This window comes from Ranitomeya imitator, chromosome 5 (genome assembly GCF_032444005.1).
Source record: "Ranitomeya imitator isolate aRanImi1 chromosome 5, aRanImi1.pri, whole genome shotgun sequence".
NCBI lineage: Eukaryota > Metazoa > Chordata > Amphibia > Anura > Dendrobatidae > Ranitomeya > Ranitomeya imitator.
This window is the reverse complement of record NC_091286.1, coordinates 52,801,797-52,822,643: the sequence shown is the minus strand read 5'-3', so window position 1 is coordinate 52,822,643 and position 20,847 is coordinate 52,801,797. Positions and strand designations below refer to the sequence as shown.

The following is a 20,847-nucleotide window of genomic DNA, read 5'->3' as shown; positions in this document are numbered from 1 at the left end:
GGTTATCAAGAATACAGGGGTCCCCATACTGTTATTTTTAATTGTTTAAATAATTTAAAAAATTGGTGTGAAGTCCCTCCCATTTTTGACAAACAGACAAGCTAAAGCTGTGAGCTGGGTGCTGGTATTCTCAGGCTGGCAAGGGGCCATGCATATTGCTCCACCCAGCCTAAAAATTCTGGAGCTTTGCTTGGCTCTTCCCACTTGCCTTGTGATGATGACTAGAGGGGCCCATGGCTAGCAGGAGGTTGGACACGATTACTTTCGAGTTCCCTTACAACTCTAACATTCTATGATTCTATGATATTTGTGGGGTTGATGTCACCATTGTGTTGTCCGGTAACATCAAACCCAGAGGTTAGTAATAGAGAGGCTTCTATAAGTCCTTTGTTTGAAATAATGACACAGACTCCTTTGCAGTGACCCCTGTAAATTAATGAAAATAATAAACAACCATATTCCTCACATGTCTGAAGTGAAGCGATAATCCATAATGTCCCACAACGATCCTGTTAACTAATGTGACTGCTCTATCCGGCAGCTGGTAACATACTGACATGAGCGTGTAATCAGAGTAGTGCAGAGCTGGCTGAGAAAGTTCACCGGAGTTCATCATCTGATGAGCCCTGGTGATCTCACTTAAGGCACCTCTGCTACATGAGAACAGCTGATCTGACTCCCCTACAAGTGATCTGAATTGTCATGGGACAGTATAGATTATGGCTGATAGGAGAGGGATATGGTGGTTTATTATTTTTTCTCTTTTCCAGGTGACATGAGCTTCAGAAATTATGCGTTAAGTGTATGGTGTTTATTTTATTTTTTGCAGAAGATGAGGGCTTCAGTGATTAGGTGTGAGGTGAGTATATACTGCAGTTTTTATTTTTATTTCAATATTTATTTCTTTATTTTAACTTTTTTCTTTACTTTGAACACAGGCTTCAGCTGATGACTACATCCATCAGCCAACACCTGCTTTCTCTGTTATCAGCAGCAGAAGGCATAGGCTGATAGGAGTAGTAGTCTCTCATCTGTCGATGCCTGTGACCTGCAGTAAGAATTTTACTGTGGGTCACAGTCACAGCGTGACCCCACAATGGTCTGACTGACAGTAACTATCTTATCGATAGAAAAGTTAAAACCTATCCAAGCCGCCATGTGCACATAGCCTTAGTGGATATTCGATCATTTACCGAATTTTGCCAATTTTGAGAAAAATGCTTGGGAATCCGAACATGAATCCGAATGTGCAAGGTTCATGCTGACGTTGAGTGGGATTCCCATCAATTATGAGAATGGAAATCCTGTATGCCCCATGCCGTGCATATGCATGCTGCCATTCTATTCAAAGTCTATGCAACCGATATAAATACTTGAGAACACTAATCAATTGTTTTTATCAGTTTTAAAGATTTTAAATGTAGTGGTCATGAGCATTTTCAACCTCTACAGTATTTCATTTAAACAAAAAAGATCTTGGGATCGCCATTTTTATGATTAGACAGCTAAGATCAAATTCTTTTCAAATATAGTAGTGCTCACATTTACTATTGTATTGTACAAATAACAAATAACACAGCAATCATGGCCCTGTATGGTAAATTTCAGAAGCTCCCCCTGACCTATCTGAAAGTTTCACCAAGGACTTCATAATGTTAATACTATAACTGATCAAATCTGCCAAGGTTTGAATTTGCCTAATTGTGAGGATTTTACCTGGAATTTCAATTTGCAGACATACTAAATGTCAGATGTAAAAAAAAAGAAAAAAAAAGCATATAATAGTCACTTCAAGCACTCAACTCTCCACTCGTCCCTCCTGCTTGATGTCCACCTTCCGCTCTTCTCTAAATCTTCTTATCTCTGAAAGCCCAGGCCTATTATATTCTAAAGAATACTGACTTTTGTAAAGTTCAAGTAGTATTCAGTTCCACTTTAATAACTTTACCAATCTTTATTAATTTAATTGTCTCAACCTGCTAGTATAGCCCTTGAAAGGCTTCATCTCACATTACAACCAATGGTGACCATGTATGGATATACAGGTCCTTCTCAAAAAATTAGCATATAGTGTTAAATTTCATTATTTACCATAATGTAATGATTACAATTAAACTTTCATATATTATAGATTCATTATCCACCAACTGAAATTTGTCAGGTCTTTTATTGTTTTAATACTGATGATTTTGGCATACAACTCCTGATAACCCAAAAAACCTGTCTCAATAAATTAGCATATTTCACCCATCCAATCAAATAAAAGTGTTTTTTAATAACAAACAAAAAAACCAACAAATAATAATGTTCAGTTATGCACTCAATAGTTGGTCGGGAATCCTTTGGCAGAAATGACTGCTTCAATGCGGCGTGGCATGGAGGCAATCAGCCTGTGACACTGCTGAGATGTTATGGAGGCCCAGGATGCTTCAATAGCGGCCTTAAGCTCATCCAGAGTGTTGGGTCTTGCGTCTCTCAACTTTCTCTTCACAATATCCCACAGATTCTCTATGGGGTTCAGGTCAGGAGAGTTGGCAGGCCAATTGAGCACAGTAATACCATGGTCAGTAAACCATTTACCAGTGGTTTTGGCACTCTGAGCAGGTGCCAGGTCGTGCTGAAAAATGAAATCTTCATCTCCATAAAGCATTTCAGCCGATGGAAGCATGAAGTGCTCCAAAATCTCCTGATAGCTAGCTGCATTGACCCTGCCCTTGATGAAACACAGTGGACCAACACCAGCAGCTGACATGGCACCCCACACCATCACTGACTGTGGGTACTTGACACTGGACTTCAGGCATTTTGGCATTTCCTTCTCCCCAGTCTTCCTCCAGACTCTGGCACCTTGATTTCCGAATGACATGCAAAATTTGCTTTCATCAGAAAAAAGTACTTGGGACCACTTAGCAACAGTCCAGTGCTGCTTCTCTGTAGCTCAAAAGTGGCTTTACCTGGGGAATGCGGCACCTGTAGCCCATTTCCTGCACACGCCTGTGCACGGTGGCTCTGGATGTTTCCACACCAGACTCAGTCCACTGCTTCCTCAGGTTCCCCAAGGTCTGGAATCGGTCCTTCTCCACAATCTTCCTCAGGGTCCGGTCTCCTCTTCTCGTTGTACAGCGTTTTCTGCCACATTGTTTCCTTCCAACAGACTTACCATTGAGGTGCCTTGATACAGCACTCTGGGAACAGCCTATTTGTTGAGAAATTTCTTTCTGGGTCTTACCCTCTTGCTTGAGGGTGTCAATGATGGCCTTCTTGACATCTGTCAGGTCGCTAGTCTTACCCATGATGGGGGTTTTGAGTAATGAACCAGGCAGGGAGTTTATGAAAGCCTCAGGTATCTTTTGCATGTGTTTAGAGTTAATTAGTTGATTCAGAAGATTAGGGTAATAGGTCGTTTAGAGAACCTTTTCTTGATATGCTAATTTATTGAGACAGGTTTTTTGGGTTATCAGGAGTTGCATGCCAAAATCATCAGTATTAAAACAATAAAAGACCTGACAAATTTCAGTTGGTGGATAATGAATCTATAATATATGAAAGTTTAATTGTAATCATTACATTATGGTAAATAATGAAATTTAACACTATATGCTAATTTTTTGAGAAGGACCTGTATATAGACATAAACAATCCCCGACAGAGTATCACTTGTCTTTTTCCTAAAGCTGGTCACCTCCCATCACTCATTTTGGGATATGGTTAACCAAAGTAGAAATATAGGGAAGGACATATTTATACAAATTCCTTACATCATTAATTAGGGATGTCATCTCCCAAATAAGGAATATTCAAGAAGCACGTCAGTAGCCATTTTAGAGAAGACACGTTACGTAGAAAAGATTACCTAGACGTTGTGTCCAAAAACATTTTTAAGAATCCAGCCCTATCTCGGTGAAGCCTGGAGACTATTTTGGCTTGAGGATAAGAAAGCAGATGCTACATGAAAGAACCTCAAGAGTCAGATGAAGCTACTGAGCTACAGATAAGCCATTCTAGACCTAAGTTATAGTTATTACATGTCAAACATTACTGAAACCATTGAGAGTAACCAGTGACTCAAGATAAAGTCTTAATGTTTTGCAGGTCAACATAGTGTAAATTGTTTGGAAGATTGGTGGGATTCATAAAAGCAAGTCAGGCGCTGTTTTGGACCTATTTCAGCTATATTTGGCACTTCTGAAGAGTTAGTATGAATAATAAAATTCACCCCTGAGGCACAAACTTCCATTCTATCTTGTATCTTCTAACCTCATCTAGTCTGTGCTCTAAGGATTTGTCTCCCAAATACTCTGCACACTGTGTTTTTATCATTTTTTCATTCGAGTCCTATTTTACTGTATGTGTTTTCCTTGTCAGCCCATAGGGACCATATGAATATTGAATCTAGTAATAATTTAGTGTAAGATCAAGCAGTTACCCAGTTGGGACTGATCAATAAACTGCACTGGTGCACAATAAAAGGACTCTGTTTTACTGAACAGACTTCCTACTCTCAAGGGAGAAATTTCTAGTTTAATACAAATTAATGTTTGTTTTTTTTCTCCTTTGTCTCATATCACCCTGTATATTGTTAAAAGAAAACATTTTTCCAATTTAAAATCTTAAGATAGAATGCTTTTGTTTAGAAATATTATTCCACTTTTTAAGCCACCTTTTTACTGAAATGAGTTTTTGACTATGTTTCGTGATTTTTTTTTTAAAAATTGCAATTTCTAAAACTGGTTACAACATTATTTACATAGCTAATCATGCACATTTTTGGAAAAGGTAAAACCAGGGTAAAATCATAAAAAGTAGCAAATCTTTGTGAAAATACGGAATGAGTCAAAATTTACGGCTTTCCTAATACCGGAAAACTGGTGACATAGGCTGGAAACATACCCATAATTGGGTTTAAAAGATGTTGAACAGATTTTGAGAAGTCGTTTGGAAAAAGCTTTCTTAGTAAGAAAAAATTGCAGATAAACTAAGTAGAAAGGCTGATCTTCATTTTATCATATAGTATGGTGGCGCAGAGTGCAATGAACACAGTAACATAGTAACATAGTAACATAGTTAGTAAGGCCGAAAAAAGACATTTGTCCATCCAGTTCAGCCTATATTCCATCATAATAAATCCCCAGATCTACGTCCTTCTACAGAACCTAATAATTGTATGATACAATATTGTTCTGCTCCAGGAAGACATCCAGGCCTCTCTTGAACCCCTCGACTGAGTTCGCCATCACCACCTCCTCAGGCAAGCAATTCCAGATTCTCACTGCCCTAACAGTAAAGAATCCTCTTCTATATTGGTGGAAAAACCTTCTCTCCTCCAGACGCAAAGAATGCCCCCTTGTGCCCGTCACCTTCCTTGGTATAAACAGATCCTCAGCGAGATATTTGTATTGTCCCCTTATATACTTATACATGGTTATTAGATCGCCCCTCAGTCGTCTTTTTTCTAGACTAAATAATCCTAATTTCGCTAATCTGTCTGGGTATTGTAGTTCTCCCATCCCCTTTATTAATTTTGTTGCCCTCCTCTCTCTAGTTCCATTATATCCTTCCTGAGCACCGGTGCCCAAAACTGGACACAGTACTCCATGTGCGGCCTAACTAGGGATTTGTACAGAGGCAGTATAATGCTCTCATCATGTGTATCCAGACCTCTTTTAATGCACCCCATGATCCTGTTTGCCTTGGCCGCTGCTGCCTGGCACTGGCTGCTCCAGGTAAGTTTATCATTAACTAGGATCCCCAAGTCCTTCTCCCTGTCAGATTTACCCAGTGGTTTCCCATTCAGTGTGTAATGGTGAAATTGATTCCTTCTTCCCATGTGTATAACCTTACATTTATCATTGTTAAACCTCATCTGCCACCTTTCAGCCCAAGTTTCCAACTTATCCAGATCCATCTGTAGCAGAATACTATCTTCTCTTGTATTAACTGCTTTACATAGTTTTGTATCATCTGCAAATATCGATATTTTACTGTGTAAACCTTCTACCAGATCATTAATGAATATGTTGAAGAGAACAGGTCCCAATACTGACCCCTGCGGTACCCCACTGGTCACAGCGACCCAGTTAGAGACTATACCATTTATAACCACCCTCTGCTTTCTATCACTAAGCCAGTTACTAACCCATTTACACACATTTTCCCCCAGACCAAGCATTCTCATTTTGTGTACCAACCTCTTGTGCGGCACGGTATCAAACGCTTTGGAAAAATCGAGATATACCACGTCCAATGACTCACCGTGGTCCAGCCTATAGCTTACCTCTTCATAAAAACTGATTAGATTGGTTTGACAGGAGCGATTTCTCATAAACCCATGCTGATATGGAGTTAAACAGTTATTCTCATTGAGATAATCCAGAATAACATTCCTCAGAAACCCTTCAAATATTTTACCAACAATGGAGGTTAGACTTACTGGCCTATAATTTCCAGGTTCACTTTTAGAGCCCTTTTTGAATATTGGCACCACATTTGCTATGCGCCAGTCCTGCGGAACAGACCCCGTCGCTATAGAGTCCCTAAAAATAAGAAATAATGGTTTATCTATTACATTACTTAGTTCTCTTAGTACTCGTGGGTGTATGCCATCCGGACCCGGAGATTTATCTATTTTAATCTTATTTAGCCGGTTTCGCACCTCTTCTTGGGTTAGATTGGTGACCCTTAATATAGGGTTTTCATTGTTTCTTGGGATTTCACCTAGCATTTGATTTTCCACCGTGAATACCGTGGAGAAGAAGGTGTTTAATATGTTAGCTTTTTCCTCGTCATCTACAACCATTCTTTCCTCACTATTTTTTAAGGGGCCTACATTTTCAGTTTTTATTCTTTTACTATTGATATAGTTGAAGAACAGTTTGGGATTAGTTTTACTCTCCTTAGCAATGTGCTTCTCTGTTTCCTTTTTGGCAGCTTTAATTAGTTTTTTAGATAAAGTATTTTTCTCCCTATAGTTTTTTAGAGCTTCAATGGTGCCATCCTGCTTTAGTAGTGCAAATGCCTTCTTTTTACTGTTAATTGCCTGTCTTACTTCTTTGTTTAGCCACATTGGGTATTTCCTATTTCTAGTCCTTTTATTCCCACAAGGTATAAACCGCTTACAGTGCCTATTTAGGATGTTCTTAAACATTTCCCATTTATTATCTGTATTCTTATTTCTGAGGATATTGTCCCAGTCTACCAGATTAAGGGCATCTCTAAGCTGGTCAAACTTTGCCTTCCTAAAGTTCAGTGTTTTTGTGACTCCCTGACAAGTCCCCCTAGTGAAAGACAGGTGAAACTGTACAATATTGTGGTCGCTATTTCCTAGATGCCCGACCACCTGCAGATTTGTTATTCTGTCAGGTCTATTAGATAGTATTAGGTCTAAAAGTGCTGCTCCTCTGGTTGGATTCTGCACCAATTGTGAAAGATAATTTTTCTTGGTTATTAGCAGAAACCTGTTGCCTTTATGGGTTTCACAGGTTTCTGTGAAACATGTTGGTCAATATGATGAATATTGCTTTTCGCTGAAGGTGCAATAAAAAAAGGGGCTCTGAAATGCCATGTTAGAATAAAATTAACAATTCAGTCCCGTGGAAAATGAATGGAGCATTGACTTGTGCCAATGCAAAATCATTACTAGATTTTAAAAGGAGAAAAAAGGTTCAGGTGATAAGCGCTCCCACAGTGATAAAAATAGAAAGTAAAAAACTAATCATGAAAGTAATAATTATCTGTTAAAAACTCTAACACTTTTCGTTTATATCAAGCCTTCATCAGGACACTTGATGAAGGATGGATACAGCCGAAATGTGTTGTTTTTTTTTTTAGTAAATATTTTTTACTTATATGATGAGTTTCTCACTTTCCACTTTTAGCACTGTGGGAGCGCTTATCACCTGAACCTTTCTTTCTTTGATCACACTCTGCCAAAACTCTTGGAGGAAATTCAGACAGTATACGATTTGAAATGCTTTTCACACTTGTGCATATGGAGTTATGCCAGTGGGGTCCCAGTGGTCAGCAAGGAGTTTTTTTTAGCAAAATGTTTTACAAACAGACCTCATGACATGGACAGCTTATTAAAGGCAATGCTGGGCACCATTTTATAATTCATATTCTGCGAAAGGAAATTGAAAATCAAATGGTAAAACTGGAGAGGCAAAAAAACACAAATAGGGTCTTATGCGATAACCAAGTGGTATAAAATATTATAGTTATGCTCGCTTGAAAGGGTTGTGACAGTTACAACTATTATAAAAGAATGTAATGGCTGCCGTAGGACCACCAATCGGATATTATGCAATATACAAGGAATAATGTGGTTCAGATTCTGCGCTGCCCAAAGTTCAACACATGCAAAGATCACATGCAAAGATGAAGCATGAATGTAGTTTATCATGTCAACGTATTTCAAGGTTTTCAAATCTCTTCATCAGTGGCAAACTACAATGATCATTGTGGTTTGGTCCTGATGAAGAGGTTTGAAAACCTTGAAATGTTTTGACATAAACAGCATGCATGCTTCACGTTTGCTTGCGATTGTACCTTTTGAACCTTGGGCATCGCGGAATCTGAATCACCTTATTTCTCAAATATTTCAAAAGGAAATTGAACGCTTGTTGCCAAGTTCCCGGACAGTTTAAAGTTGATGAAAAGAGTCCCAGGTTTGTCATTCCCCATTATTACTTTATTCACTGTAAAACTTTCATGCTTAAAGGATTGTCCTATGCAGATGTTTGGAAAGAAAATGTGACAATGCAAATGTATGTTGTCAAAGGTGGCAACTAATCTTCATGTCAATGCCACAACCAGTCTTACAGACTTTCTCTATACATTTCACATTAGAAACCCAAGATGTGCAAAAGATAAAGCAATGTCAACTGGATAAAATTATTTTCTGATACTGTATATTTACTCATTCTTTTTACATATTATATTCCTTTTTTTTCCCGTTGATTCCTACTCCCAGTAAGCTGCTTGTGAATGCCATAAAACAGATGTTCAGCAAGAAATGACATTGCCTCATGAAACATTTGTAGGCCCCCCCATGATCTATTACTCTGCATTATGTAGCATGGAGCTATTTGCTTAATATCTAACCAAGAGCAATAAACTTCAGTGACCTAATGAATTTCCAAGGTTGCCCACAAACCATAAATTATTGCATTGTGGTTCTTAAAGTCATATAAATAAACTAGAAGTATGCTAGAAATGCTACGGTCTTCGGTACTTTTGAGGAAAATCTTAAAACATATTCTTTCATGGCCTTAATGCTTATGTTTGCTTACAAAGACAATCACTACATAGAAACCGTAATAATTTTGAAGATTAGGAAAGAAACATCAATTGCTCATATAAGCAGGGCCAGCGTTTGGCACAGGCAGACCAGGCAGACGTCTGGGGCCCCCACCTAGAAAGGGGGCATGAAGTGCCCAGAGGGTATACAGCAGTGAATAATGCTGTGCATTGCTCTGTTGTTCTGGAATGTCTCTCCCAAACCCCTTTGAGACCCCCTCAGTGCTGTGACTTACTCATGTGGTCCCGAAGCTCTGTGCTGTTTGCTGTAGGATCAGGTTCACAGTCACATACAGCAAGGATCAGCATAGGCTCTGACCACAGTCACTGAATCACTGCTTGTAATCTGACAGGGCGACCTGCTGTCACTACTGTCTGGATGACACAAGGCAGGAATATTGTCTGCTGAATCAGGGTATTTATTATATAGAAATAAATGAATTCCCACATGAAATAATAAGGGTAAACTATACACATATAGTACAGGTGTGCATAGGAATCAGCGTTTTTGGTGCATTTTTTTTGCAGCCAAAGCCTACTCTCTTGGCAGTAAAAACACTGCTTTCAAAACACCCATTTTTTAGGGTTTGTGCAGAGGATCCGGAAATGGCAGCACCTTGGACGCAGCGGACATGTGCTGCGTCCAAAGTGCTGCCATCTTTTGAACACAGGTGATTCTGCGTGTGTTCATTGATCTGTGCGGAATCCCTACGTACTATACATTGAAGGGGTGAGATTTCTCTTGCAGAGACTTGTGTCTACTCCATATAAATTGACATGCTGCAGCCTGGACAGACACCCAACATGTCCGTCTCTGCGGGTGAGGTGCGGGTGATAGTGCACGCATAGTAGAGATGGTATTTCTTGAAATCCCATCCACTATACTGTAACATGTGGGTGTGGGTTGGAAGCTGCACAAGTACACAGCAGCCGACCCGCAGTGTTTACTGACTGTGTGCACATACCCTTAAAGCTTTTGCTGTTTGTTTTTTACAGTATGCATTTTGTCTACAGTACATGTTTAATAAAGTTAGTGTTATTCACAAAAAACGCAGCAAAAAACGTTGCAACATTTGCAGCATTTTTTTCACTTTTTCATTGCTTTCTACAGGTGAAAAAAATTGCTGAAAGAAGTGACACGCTGCAGATTTAAAAAACGCTGCAGTTGTGAAATTCAGTCAGGGGAAAATAAAAGGATGTGCTGGAGATTTCTGAAAATCTCAGTTTTTGCTTGTGCTGTAAAATGCTGTAAACTTCTTATTTGCAGAAGAAAGAGATGCAAAAATTCTGCATATGAACATGGCGAAAAGCTGCTTTTCAAAGTGCCAGCAAAACTTATGAGATTTCCGAAATCTCCTGCAGGCGCTTGTTTGTTTTCTGACTGGATTTCAGAACTGTAGCGCTTTTTAAATCTGTAGCGTGTCACTTCTTTCAGCATGTTTTCACCCGTAGAAAGCAATTAAATAAAAAAGCTGCAGATATTGCATCGGCATTTTTCACTGCAATTTTTTAAGTGGTTTTGGTGAATTAAACTATTAGGTCTCGATCACATGTTCAGTATTTCACATCAGTATTTGTAATGCAGAAACAGCAGTGGAACAATGAGGGTATGTGCACACGTTGCGGAATCTGCAGCGGATTTTTCCACGCAGATTCCTAAAAATCTGCAGGTAAAACGCCCTGCATTTTACCTTCAGATTTACCACGGATTTATCATGGAATTACCGCGGTCTTTGTGCGGTTTTCAACAGCATTTTTACACCTGCGGATTCCTATTATGGAGCAGGTGTAAAATGCTGCGGAATCCGCACAAAGAATTGACATGCTGCAGAAAATACAATGCAGCGTTTCCGCGCGGTATTTTCCGCAGCATGTGTACTGCGGATTTTGTTTTCCATACGTTTACATGGTACTCTACAACGCATGGAAAACTGCTGCAGATCCGCGGCAAAATCTGCAACATGTTCACATAGCCTGAGAAACACGTCACCACTTCTGTATTTCTCACCCTCCTGGTTTTGGCTTACTTATGCTGATGTGAAATACTGACCAAACACTCAACGTGTGAACCTGGCCTTAAACATACAGTAGACAAAACAAACATCCTCACTCCAAAAAAAAGCTGAAAAAAGTGTGAAGAACACCACAAAACAAGCTGAAAAAAAAGTGTTTTGAACGCAACATTTTTAATGCTAATAGAAAAGGTTTTGGCTACTGAAAAAAAATGCTGCATGTGAACATTGTCTTACTCTGAAACGCTATGTCTATCTGTGGTGTTACATAGGACTGCAGGTGACATCTACTACATTATCTGTTCTCAGAGAGTTAGCACTGTTTTATCTGAAGAGTTAAAAAAAAAATTAAGAGGGGGTTGGGAGCAACTCCTTGTCTTGGGCCCCCAATCTTTTCTGACCCTAGCAACGCCCCTGCGTACAGCTAATAGTGGCAGACCCTTTGGCCGATATAAGGCCCCTAAATATGGGGGCCACAGTGCAATGTTATCATTTGGGGCCCCCACTTTGGCACATTTTTGCCTAGGGCCCCACTTTGTCTAAAACCGGCCCTGCATATAAGATGTATAATGCTGCTTCCCTTGGAGCACTATGCGCACTACAGTGATGTTGGACTATTTGCACAACCCTAATTTCACAGTTTAATCCCTTGGTTGAGCACATTCAATGTCTATTTAAGACGTCTACATTAGAAGTCTGCTGTAGAATTTTCCACTTTACTTCATGCTTATTATACATACTCAAGACTATGTGCATTTCTATCCTAAGGCAGTCCCATTTTAGTATGGTACGTTGTCGTGGCTCATCAGCCAAAAGAAGCATGTCAGATCACTTGCATGAATATCTACACATAATGTGCATAGTGGTGTAGGGATTCTCATATATATCAGTGAAGAATGGATTCACCTTGTTTGGGATGCACAATTAATTCAGCTGAATTATCCTTATTCTATCAGATATATAGATCCCGATTTTTTAAGACTGGCGGTCTTCCTGCTGGTCTTGATGAGGGGGCAGGGTGACGTGTGAGGCATCTGATTCATTAAAAAATGCACACCTTTAATATATCAGTTGACGCATAAAATGCCATGCGTTTTTGTGCTTCTTGCCACACATCTTACTCCATTTGATGACTGGAGTAAAATTTGCAACGTAAGGGATGCCACCGCTCCTCACAAATTTGATGAGAGGGGGTGACCTCGCCGTTGCTCCATCCAGTTTAGTTTGTTAGAGCTGGGAAAAATGTAGTAACAATGCCAAAAGTCATAACATTTTTGTGAAAAAAAAGTTTTGAACACTTTTCTCTTTCAAGAAACAGGGCCATAGGTCCTGATTCATCAAGATGCCAGGGGACGTGTTGGAGTTAGACACTCCTGATTTATTTAGAGGTGCCTGAGGAGCATCCTAATAAGTGTTGTATGTCTCACCACTGGCATGCCGTACTCCACAGCTCGTCATGAATTAAACAAACTGTGGCACCACACCCACGTATCACCCCCATGCTGCCCAGTTTGGCAGAGATAATCCAAACTGACATGAGAATGCCAAAAGTTACAACATTTTTGTACTACTCCTTGTTGCTTTTTGCATGTTTTCAAATTGATTAACAACACAATTCTGGCGTAATCGCTTTGTTGAAGCAGGGCCTTAGTGTTTGAAGTATGTATGTATTTAATGGAAATTTTTCCAGGCAAAATATAGTGATAATGCAATAAACTTACTGTTAGGGTTGGCGGAACGCACCGAATATATATATATATATATATGAGACAGTAGGTGCGTTCTCAACCCATTCTCCACCGTGCAGGTGAGAAACCTGCTGCTAGTAACAGGCGGTACTATATGGCGGTATAAGTGAACTCTGTTACTTCACAGCTTCACTAAGAAAAGAGAACGCCGTGCCCTGTTAACCTCACAGGAGATCACGGCTACCTAATAGAGCCAACAGTGGTCATGCAGTCAGAAGAGCACACAAGCAACTCCTCTCCGATGGAGCCGGAATTCTAATGGCTATACGCCAGCCCTGAATCCACATACACAAAACTCCTCACCGGAGGTGCCGGTATTCTAGGGGCTTATTTCAGCCAAACCCTGTCCACATACAACCATGACCACACTGGCGCTGAGCTCATAACATAGGTTTGATACTAGTGCATGGCTGTGCGGCCATGTGAACCTTTTATAGTTTTAGCACTCAACGACCTTCCTAGTGGTCCAACAGGAACCACTTCAGGACTTGTGCATGTGACCCCTGACCTCCAATGGGAGGTTGTCCCGTGGGCATGCCCAGTATGGGAAAAGCAAGACTTAGTCCCAGAAAGATCTGCTTGCTGCTGAACATTGCTGGCTACAAATGCAGAGCCTGGAACAACAGTAGTAACCCGTCGCCCAGTATCAGCCTGAGCTAGACGCTGGGACCGACATCTCTGCTGAGCAGGCTCCACTGTGGCTGGAGAAGAATGGAAGATCGCAGCTGGTATGGTTCGAGATTCCCCCTGTGCCGAGGCGGGAACTCGACACCTAACACTTACTTTACCAGAATAGTGCATTTTGACAAAAAAATAGACAAACTAAATTTAATTACTTAATTTAAATTATTGTCATTTCTTTTCTATTTTCTGCGGAATTTAATTGTTTTTATTCTAAATGTCATCTATCATGCATTGCAGTACGATATGCCAATGAGATGTATATGTGTCACAGGAAATTGTCGATCAGCAACAACTCACTTCTATATAGGATTATTGGCATGTTTAATTGACATTTCAGGAAAGTAATACCGTATATACTCGAGTATAAGCCGAGATTTTCAGTCCATTTTGGGGGGATGAAAGTCCCCCTCTTGGCTTATTCTCGAGTCATACCCAGGGGTCGGCAGGGGAGGGGGAGTGAGGGCTGTTTAATTATACTTACCTGCTCCTGGCGCGGCCCCTGCATGTCTTTTCCTGTACTGAGCGGTCACATGGTACCACTCATTACAGTAATGAGCGGTAACGGTGACTGCTCAGTAGAGGAAGAAGCAGCAGTGCCGGGGAACCAGGGACTGCACCGTGCCAGGAGCAGGTGAGTATAGTGGGGAGGGCAGCGCTGTGCGATATTCACCTGTTCCCTGTTCCAGCCACCGCTCTGTCTTCAGCGTCCTTTGTAGTGACGCTCAGGTCAGAGGGCGCGGTGATGTGGTTAGTGTGCGCCCTCTGCCTGAATGTCAGTGCAGAAGACGCTGAAGATGGAGCGGCGCCGGAACAAAGTCAGGTGAATATTGAAAGTGCCGGGGCCTGAGCGAGGGAGAGGTGAGTATGTGATTTTTTTTTATCGCAGCAACAGCAAATGGGGCAAGTGTCTGTATGGAGCATCTTCTGGGGCCATAACATTTATGCAGCACTATATGGGGCAAGTGTGTGTATAGAGCATCTTATGGGGCCATAGCGTTTGTGCAGCACTATAATGGGGCAAGTGTCTGTATAGAGCATCTTATGGGGCCATAACGTTTATGCAGCACTATATGGGGCAAGTGTCTTTATAGGGCCATAATCAACGTTTGTGCAGCACTATATGGGGCAAGTGTCTGTATGGGGCCATAATCAATGTTTTTGCAGCACTATATGGGGCAAATATCTTTATGGAGCATCTTATGGGGTCATAATCAACATTTGTGCAGCATTATATTGGGCAAATGTGTCTATAGAGCATCTTATGGGGCCATTATTATCCTTTATGCAGGATTATATGGGGCATGTTTTAATATGGAGCATCTTATGGGGCCCATCATAAGCTTTATGGATCATGATATCGGGCTTCTGATTCAATATGGATATTCAAAAACACAACCTATTGATGTCTCAATTAATTTTACTTTTATTGGTATCTATTTTTACTTTTGACATTTACCGGTAGCTGCTGCATTTCCCACCCCAGGCTTATACTCGAGTCATTACGTTTTCCCAGTTTTTTGTGGCAAAATTAAGGGGGTCGGCTTATACGCAGGTCGGCCTATACTCGAGTATATATGGTAAGTAATAATCATCAGAAAGGTGCATATGCCTCTCATTCAGTCTCTCATGCTAGATATCATTTAATTACGGTACATATTGGGATGTGTTCCCATAAACAAAGTAGAAACCACACTCTAATCATTCCAAACTATCTACACAACTGTTTATCACTCTCACATAATGGTAGTTCTGCTTCACGTCACCTGTCTTATCTATGGCATTATTTCTGGGCTGTATTGTGCATAAATATGTGATTCTTCAGAATTTGTATTAGTCTATGCCTGATGAAGGGACCTGAGTAGTTTCGAAAGCTTGCAATTTTTTACCATCTTTTCAGTTAGCTATTAAAAGCCCAGGTTGCTTTGATAGCAGCTTTCTGCTTTGTTGGGTCTGGTATCTCTCATCTTCCTCTAGACAATACCCCAAAGATTCTCTATGGGGTTCAGGTCAGGCTAGTTTGCTGGCCAATCATGCACAGTGATACTGTTGTTTTTAAACCAGGTATTAGTACTTTTGGCAGTGTGGACAGGTGCTTAGTCCTGCTGGAGAATGAAATTTCCATCTCCAAAAAGTTTGATAAAATGCAGTGGAACTACACCAGCAGATAGCAAACCAAACCATCACTGATTGTGGAAACCTAACACTAGACCTCAAGCAGCTTGGATTGTGGCCTCTCCACTCTTGCTCCAGACTCTGGGACCTTGATTTCCAAATGAAATGCAAAATTTACTTTCATCTGACTTTCTCCTTGGCCCATGTGAGACACTTCTGTTTTTGTCTATTGGTCATGAATGGCTTGACACAAGGAATGTGACACTTGCAGCACATGTCCTGGATACGTCTGTGTGTGGCGGCTCTTGAAGCAATGACTCCAGCAGCAGTCCACTCCTTGTGAATCTCCACCAAATGTTTGAATAGCCTTTTCTTAACAATCCTTTCAAGGCTGCGGCTATCCCGGATGCTTCTGCACCTTTTTCTACCACACTTTTTCCTTCCACTCAACTTTCCATTAATACGCTTGGATACAGCACTCTGTGAACAGCCAGCTTCTTTAGCAATGACCTTTTGTGGATTACCCTCCTTGTGGAGTGTGTCAGTGACTGCCTTCTGGACATCTGTCAAGTCAGCAGTCTTCCCCATGATTTTGGAGCCTATTGAAACAGACCAAGGAACCTTTTTAAACACTTAGGAAGCCTTTGCTGGTGTCTTTTTACTAATTATTCTAATTAACTGAGATAATGACTTTGGGGTTTTCATTGGCTGTAAGCCGTAATAATCAACATTAACAGAAATAAACACTTGAAATAGATCACTCTGTTTGTAATGACTCTACATAATGAGTTTCACTTTTTGTATTAAATAACTGAAATAAATTAACTTTTGATTATATATATATATATATATATATATGCATATATATATATATATATATATATATATATATATATATACTTTCATTAACCTTTTGTGATAAATTGAGTTCCTGGCCTTGACATACACTTGAAGCCGGTATACAGTAACTCTGCCTTGGTTCTCATATTCACTTCTGAGAATGACTCACATATTAGACACTAATGGAATTATATACTGTATAAGAGTAGTTATTGGTCACGGTTCATTGTGTGCACGTGTCTCATATAACTCTTTGTGTGGTAAGTATATAGTAACTTTTATATGAGAGATGTTATGTACAGATAGTTATAATTTTAATAGGAATATTTCATATGTCACATTGACTCTTAATGATGATATTTTTACTTCATTCCTACATTGCTTTATGGAATGTGAATAGGCAATTATTATATATATGAAGCTGATAGTGAAATGTTGGAGAGCTTTAGTCATGTATTAGTCATACTTTATTAACTTTTTAAACAGTTGATGCAGTTAGGTTCTTTTCAGACATAGCGTAGATTAAGAGAAAAAGTTTTAAGCTCACTTTATAGGACTTTGTATTAAAACAAGCCGGAGAATGTACAATAAAAGACCATAAGAACCCGAGAACCAGTCATACATGTTCAAATATATACTGTATTTATGAGATGTTATAGACATATTTTACGTATCGAGTGATCAATACTGGCCATAAGCAATATATAAAGAGGCGGCACATACTAGAAATAAACTAGAGATAATCCATATTTCTGATAGAAAAATAATGATTTCCAACCAATTACATTACTGAAGTGATGGAAAGCATACAATTAAAAGTTTTCCACTATTCAGACAAGGAATTCATTTTTTGATTGCCCCTGATATGAAGATGCTAAATTCAGCTCATTTAACATAGATAGGAAAAAGGTTTTGTCTTTAAAAGGGTTTTACAATGACATTATTGATATTTAAAGGAACATATGCCATTTTAGTAATGAATTCACAAAGCCTGCCATATGTCTTTTATCTAAGTTTTCAGCTCACACTTTGTCTCCAGATATCACCATTGTATGCCTGGTCTGTTGACATCCATTGCTTCTAGTCACATATTCTTTTGTTCAAGAAGAATGCATTTTTTAAGGTTTATTGCACTAGCACAACAAGACCCATATAGCTTTTGTTCTCAGAGCACCATCTTGAGACTCCAGTCTCAGAGCGCTTTTCTGCCAAAATCACCAACCACACTTGTTGTCTACCAAGCACACCCACCCACCGCCTTATGCTACTCTATATGGCACTAAACTTCATTCAGGCCTGTAAATGAGCACAGAGTACTGATGACCTGATCTGCTTCCACCCATCTATTATTGGTGCAAAGTCACCATTCTAGAAGGGGAGCTCTAGGGAAGATGAACATGCTTGTGTTTATATCTCACCATGCCCCTAATGAAAGGCAATATGATGAAGGCATGGACAGGAGCTTTTTTAACTCACGTCCTTCTATTAAAGAGCATAGCACATGACCTATGACATGCCAGACTCCGCACTAACCAAATGTATAGGGCACAGTTTAGGAACAGCGCATCACAGGAAGTGTTGAGGACTGGAATAACAAGTCAGATGAGGCGCTTTCCTAAAAATAAAATTTAGCTTTTCGGCTCTAGTAAGTAAATTCATAATTTTAATGCACTAATTGGAGCAATTACGTAATGATAAAACACCCGATCCTGGAAAATTGCTTTAAGGGAATGCTCCCACATAGGGACTGTTGAAAATAGGAGAACCTGAGTCTTCATATATTAGAAAATACAGCATTTATTGATACAAAAATATGCGAGATAAATACTCAATACAATACATAAACTGATTACTTCTCTAAATATTACATATGTATGGATAAAAATGTGATCCTCAAAAGTGACTACGCCCCCTTGAGGAAGCGACAGTCATGCTCACGAAACGTGCGTCGGGGACAATGGCCGCTCCCCGGACCAGACCAGAGACACCATCACTAATTAACCCTTGATTTATTTCAAGTTCTGTGATTTGGGTGCAGCACTTTAGTATAACTTACTTCATGGCTTTTCCAGGTTGACTTAGCCACATATTTTGAATGTGGTTGCCTTACTTGATTCCCCTCATTACATGTGGGTGAATGCTTGTGATTTCCCTTTCTTTTACTAAGTGGCTATATACACATGTTATTAGGATACTATCTTAGGTGCTGCACCATCTGGGTCCTGGTTTGCGGCTACTCAATATTTTTTGTCACTTTTGAGGATTACATTTTTATCCATACATATGTAATATTTATAGAACTAATCAGTTTATATATTGTATTGAGTACGGTACTTATCTCATATATTTTTGTATCAATAAATGCTGTATTTTCTAATATGTGAAGACTCAGGTTCTCCTATTTTCAATTGTTTTATCAGAGTCGATATATTGGTGATTGTTGTATTAATTTGTGACTGGTATTTTGTATTTCACACACAGGGACTATGTTAGTGAAATTTCTGTAGGCAAGGTACTGGCTGAAAAGTCACAGGGTAGCACTGCAGCAGTCAAGTGGATGAGATCTTACCAGATTCCGTTTACATGCTGCGTATAAAATTTGTATCCTAAATTATCCTGCGTTGCAGTTTTCAGTCCGCGGCATGTAAATTTATACTTTATGTTTTAAATTCGGATTTCACCATTTGCATTAACAATTATTTAGAATTCCTCCAATAAGATCAGCATCAAAATCTGCATTTAGTCCAAATGTTTAAATTTGGATTTTATTTCAGATTTTCCGCTACAGGGAACCCAACAGCTCTGCATGTTTTTGTGACTGTTTACTAAGGGGTTAACTCTACACTAGGTCTTTTTCAGTGGGATTTGAAGCTCGGTAGCAAAAAAATCTGTCTGTTTAGGTCTTTCTGTAATGATAATTGTACCATATATTTACGCTACAGCGAGAAGTTTATTTGTCTCATTTACAGAATGATTAAAAATTCGCAAGATTTCTGTATCAAAGAACATATAACATTTAATGCTCCAGTTTATGAAATTCCTGCTCTACATACATAATTTTTTAGAATTATTAGTTTTTCTCTCTGTTATTTTGAAACGCTGAGAGGTTTACAGTACACACAGCTTTGTGCTCAGGCATTTAACATATCAAGCGGGATCACTCTTTGATTTATTGATTTAGTAGAAGACATTTGCATAAATTCCGCTCGATTATTATTATTATTTTTTGTGTGCAGAGTTATTCTATAGCCTTGCAGCTCCTGTAACCATGTCTTTCTTAGTACTAAGTGACACTCGATTTCATGTGACATAGAAAGTCTTTCCTAAATGAAACCTAATGACTTCACTGATGGTTTCTGCAATGTTGAATATTTCAGGTGTGCTGTTGCTAAGTAACACAATAGCGGAACTTCAAAGTCTAATGAACCTAAAATTACCATGACATTCTGTTCTTTCATAAAGAAGACTGCACCAAGCTAGCATTGAAGTTCTTCTGACAGCTGCTAGATAGACATCTGTAGGAAAAGGAATCTGGGGTATCGACTATGATCAAAGCTACAAATGAAGATGATGATCACAGGGGTGAAGTGTTCGTAGACTCTTTAAATGCCCAGTGTTCACTGGTAGACTCTTTAAATACCCAGTGCATTCTGTGAAACTCTTTAATTACCCAATGCACCCTGGTAGACTGGTAGAAGATTCTTTGCACCCTGTTTGACTCTTTATGTCAGGGTTGGGGAATCCTTTTTTCTACCATTGTCCATTTGGAGATTTATACCATCCTTCGGGGGCCATACAAATTGCCCGCTAAATCCATCCACAAAATACTGGCACTGGTGTCGGAACATAATCTTTTTATTGCATGCACCTCCGTGTTCAGTAGAGCAAGAAGAACTTAAAGGGACAGTGGCTATCAAAATACAGCTGCCAGCCAAAGCACTGTGGTCCCAGGGAATCTGCCATGGGGCCGGATAAAAGTTAATCGAGGGCCGTAAATTGCCCGTGGGCCTGAGGTTCCCGACCCCTGCATTACATAACCAATGCACCCCAATAGTTTCTTTAAATGCCCATTCAATCTTGGTATAAACTTTGAATACCTACTGTAACCTCTTTAATTATCCAACGCACCCTGTTAGTCTCTTTAAATACCCAGAGTA

General features: G+C 39.6%; 1 protein-coding gene across 17 annotated transcripts in view; it reads left to right on the top strand.

Annotated features, from left to right (window-relative positions):
* Positions 1 to 20,847, top strand: part of NRXN1 (neurexin 1) — a 1,975,072-nt gene that overhangs the window by 726,180 nt on the left and 1,228,045 nt on the right. The window lies entirely within an intron of this gene.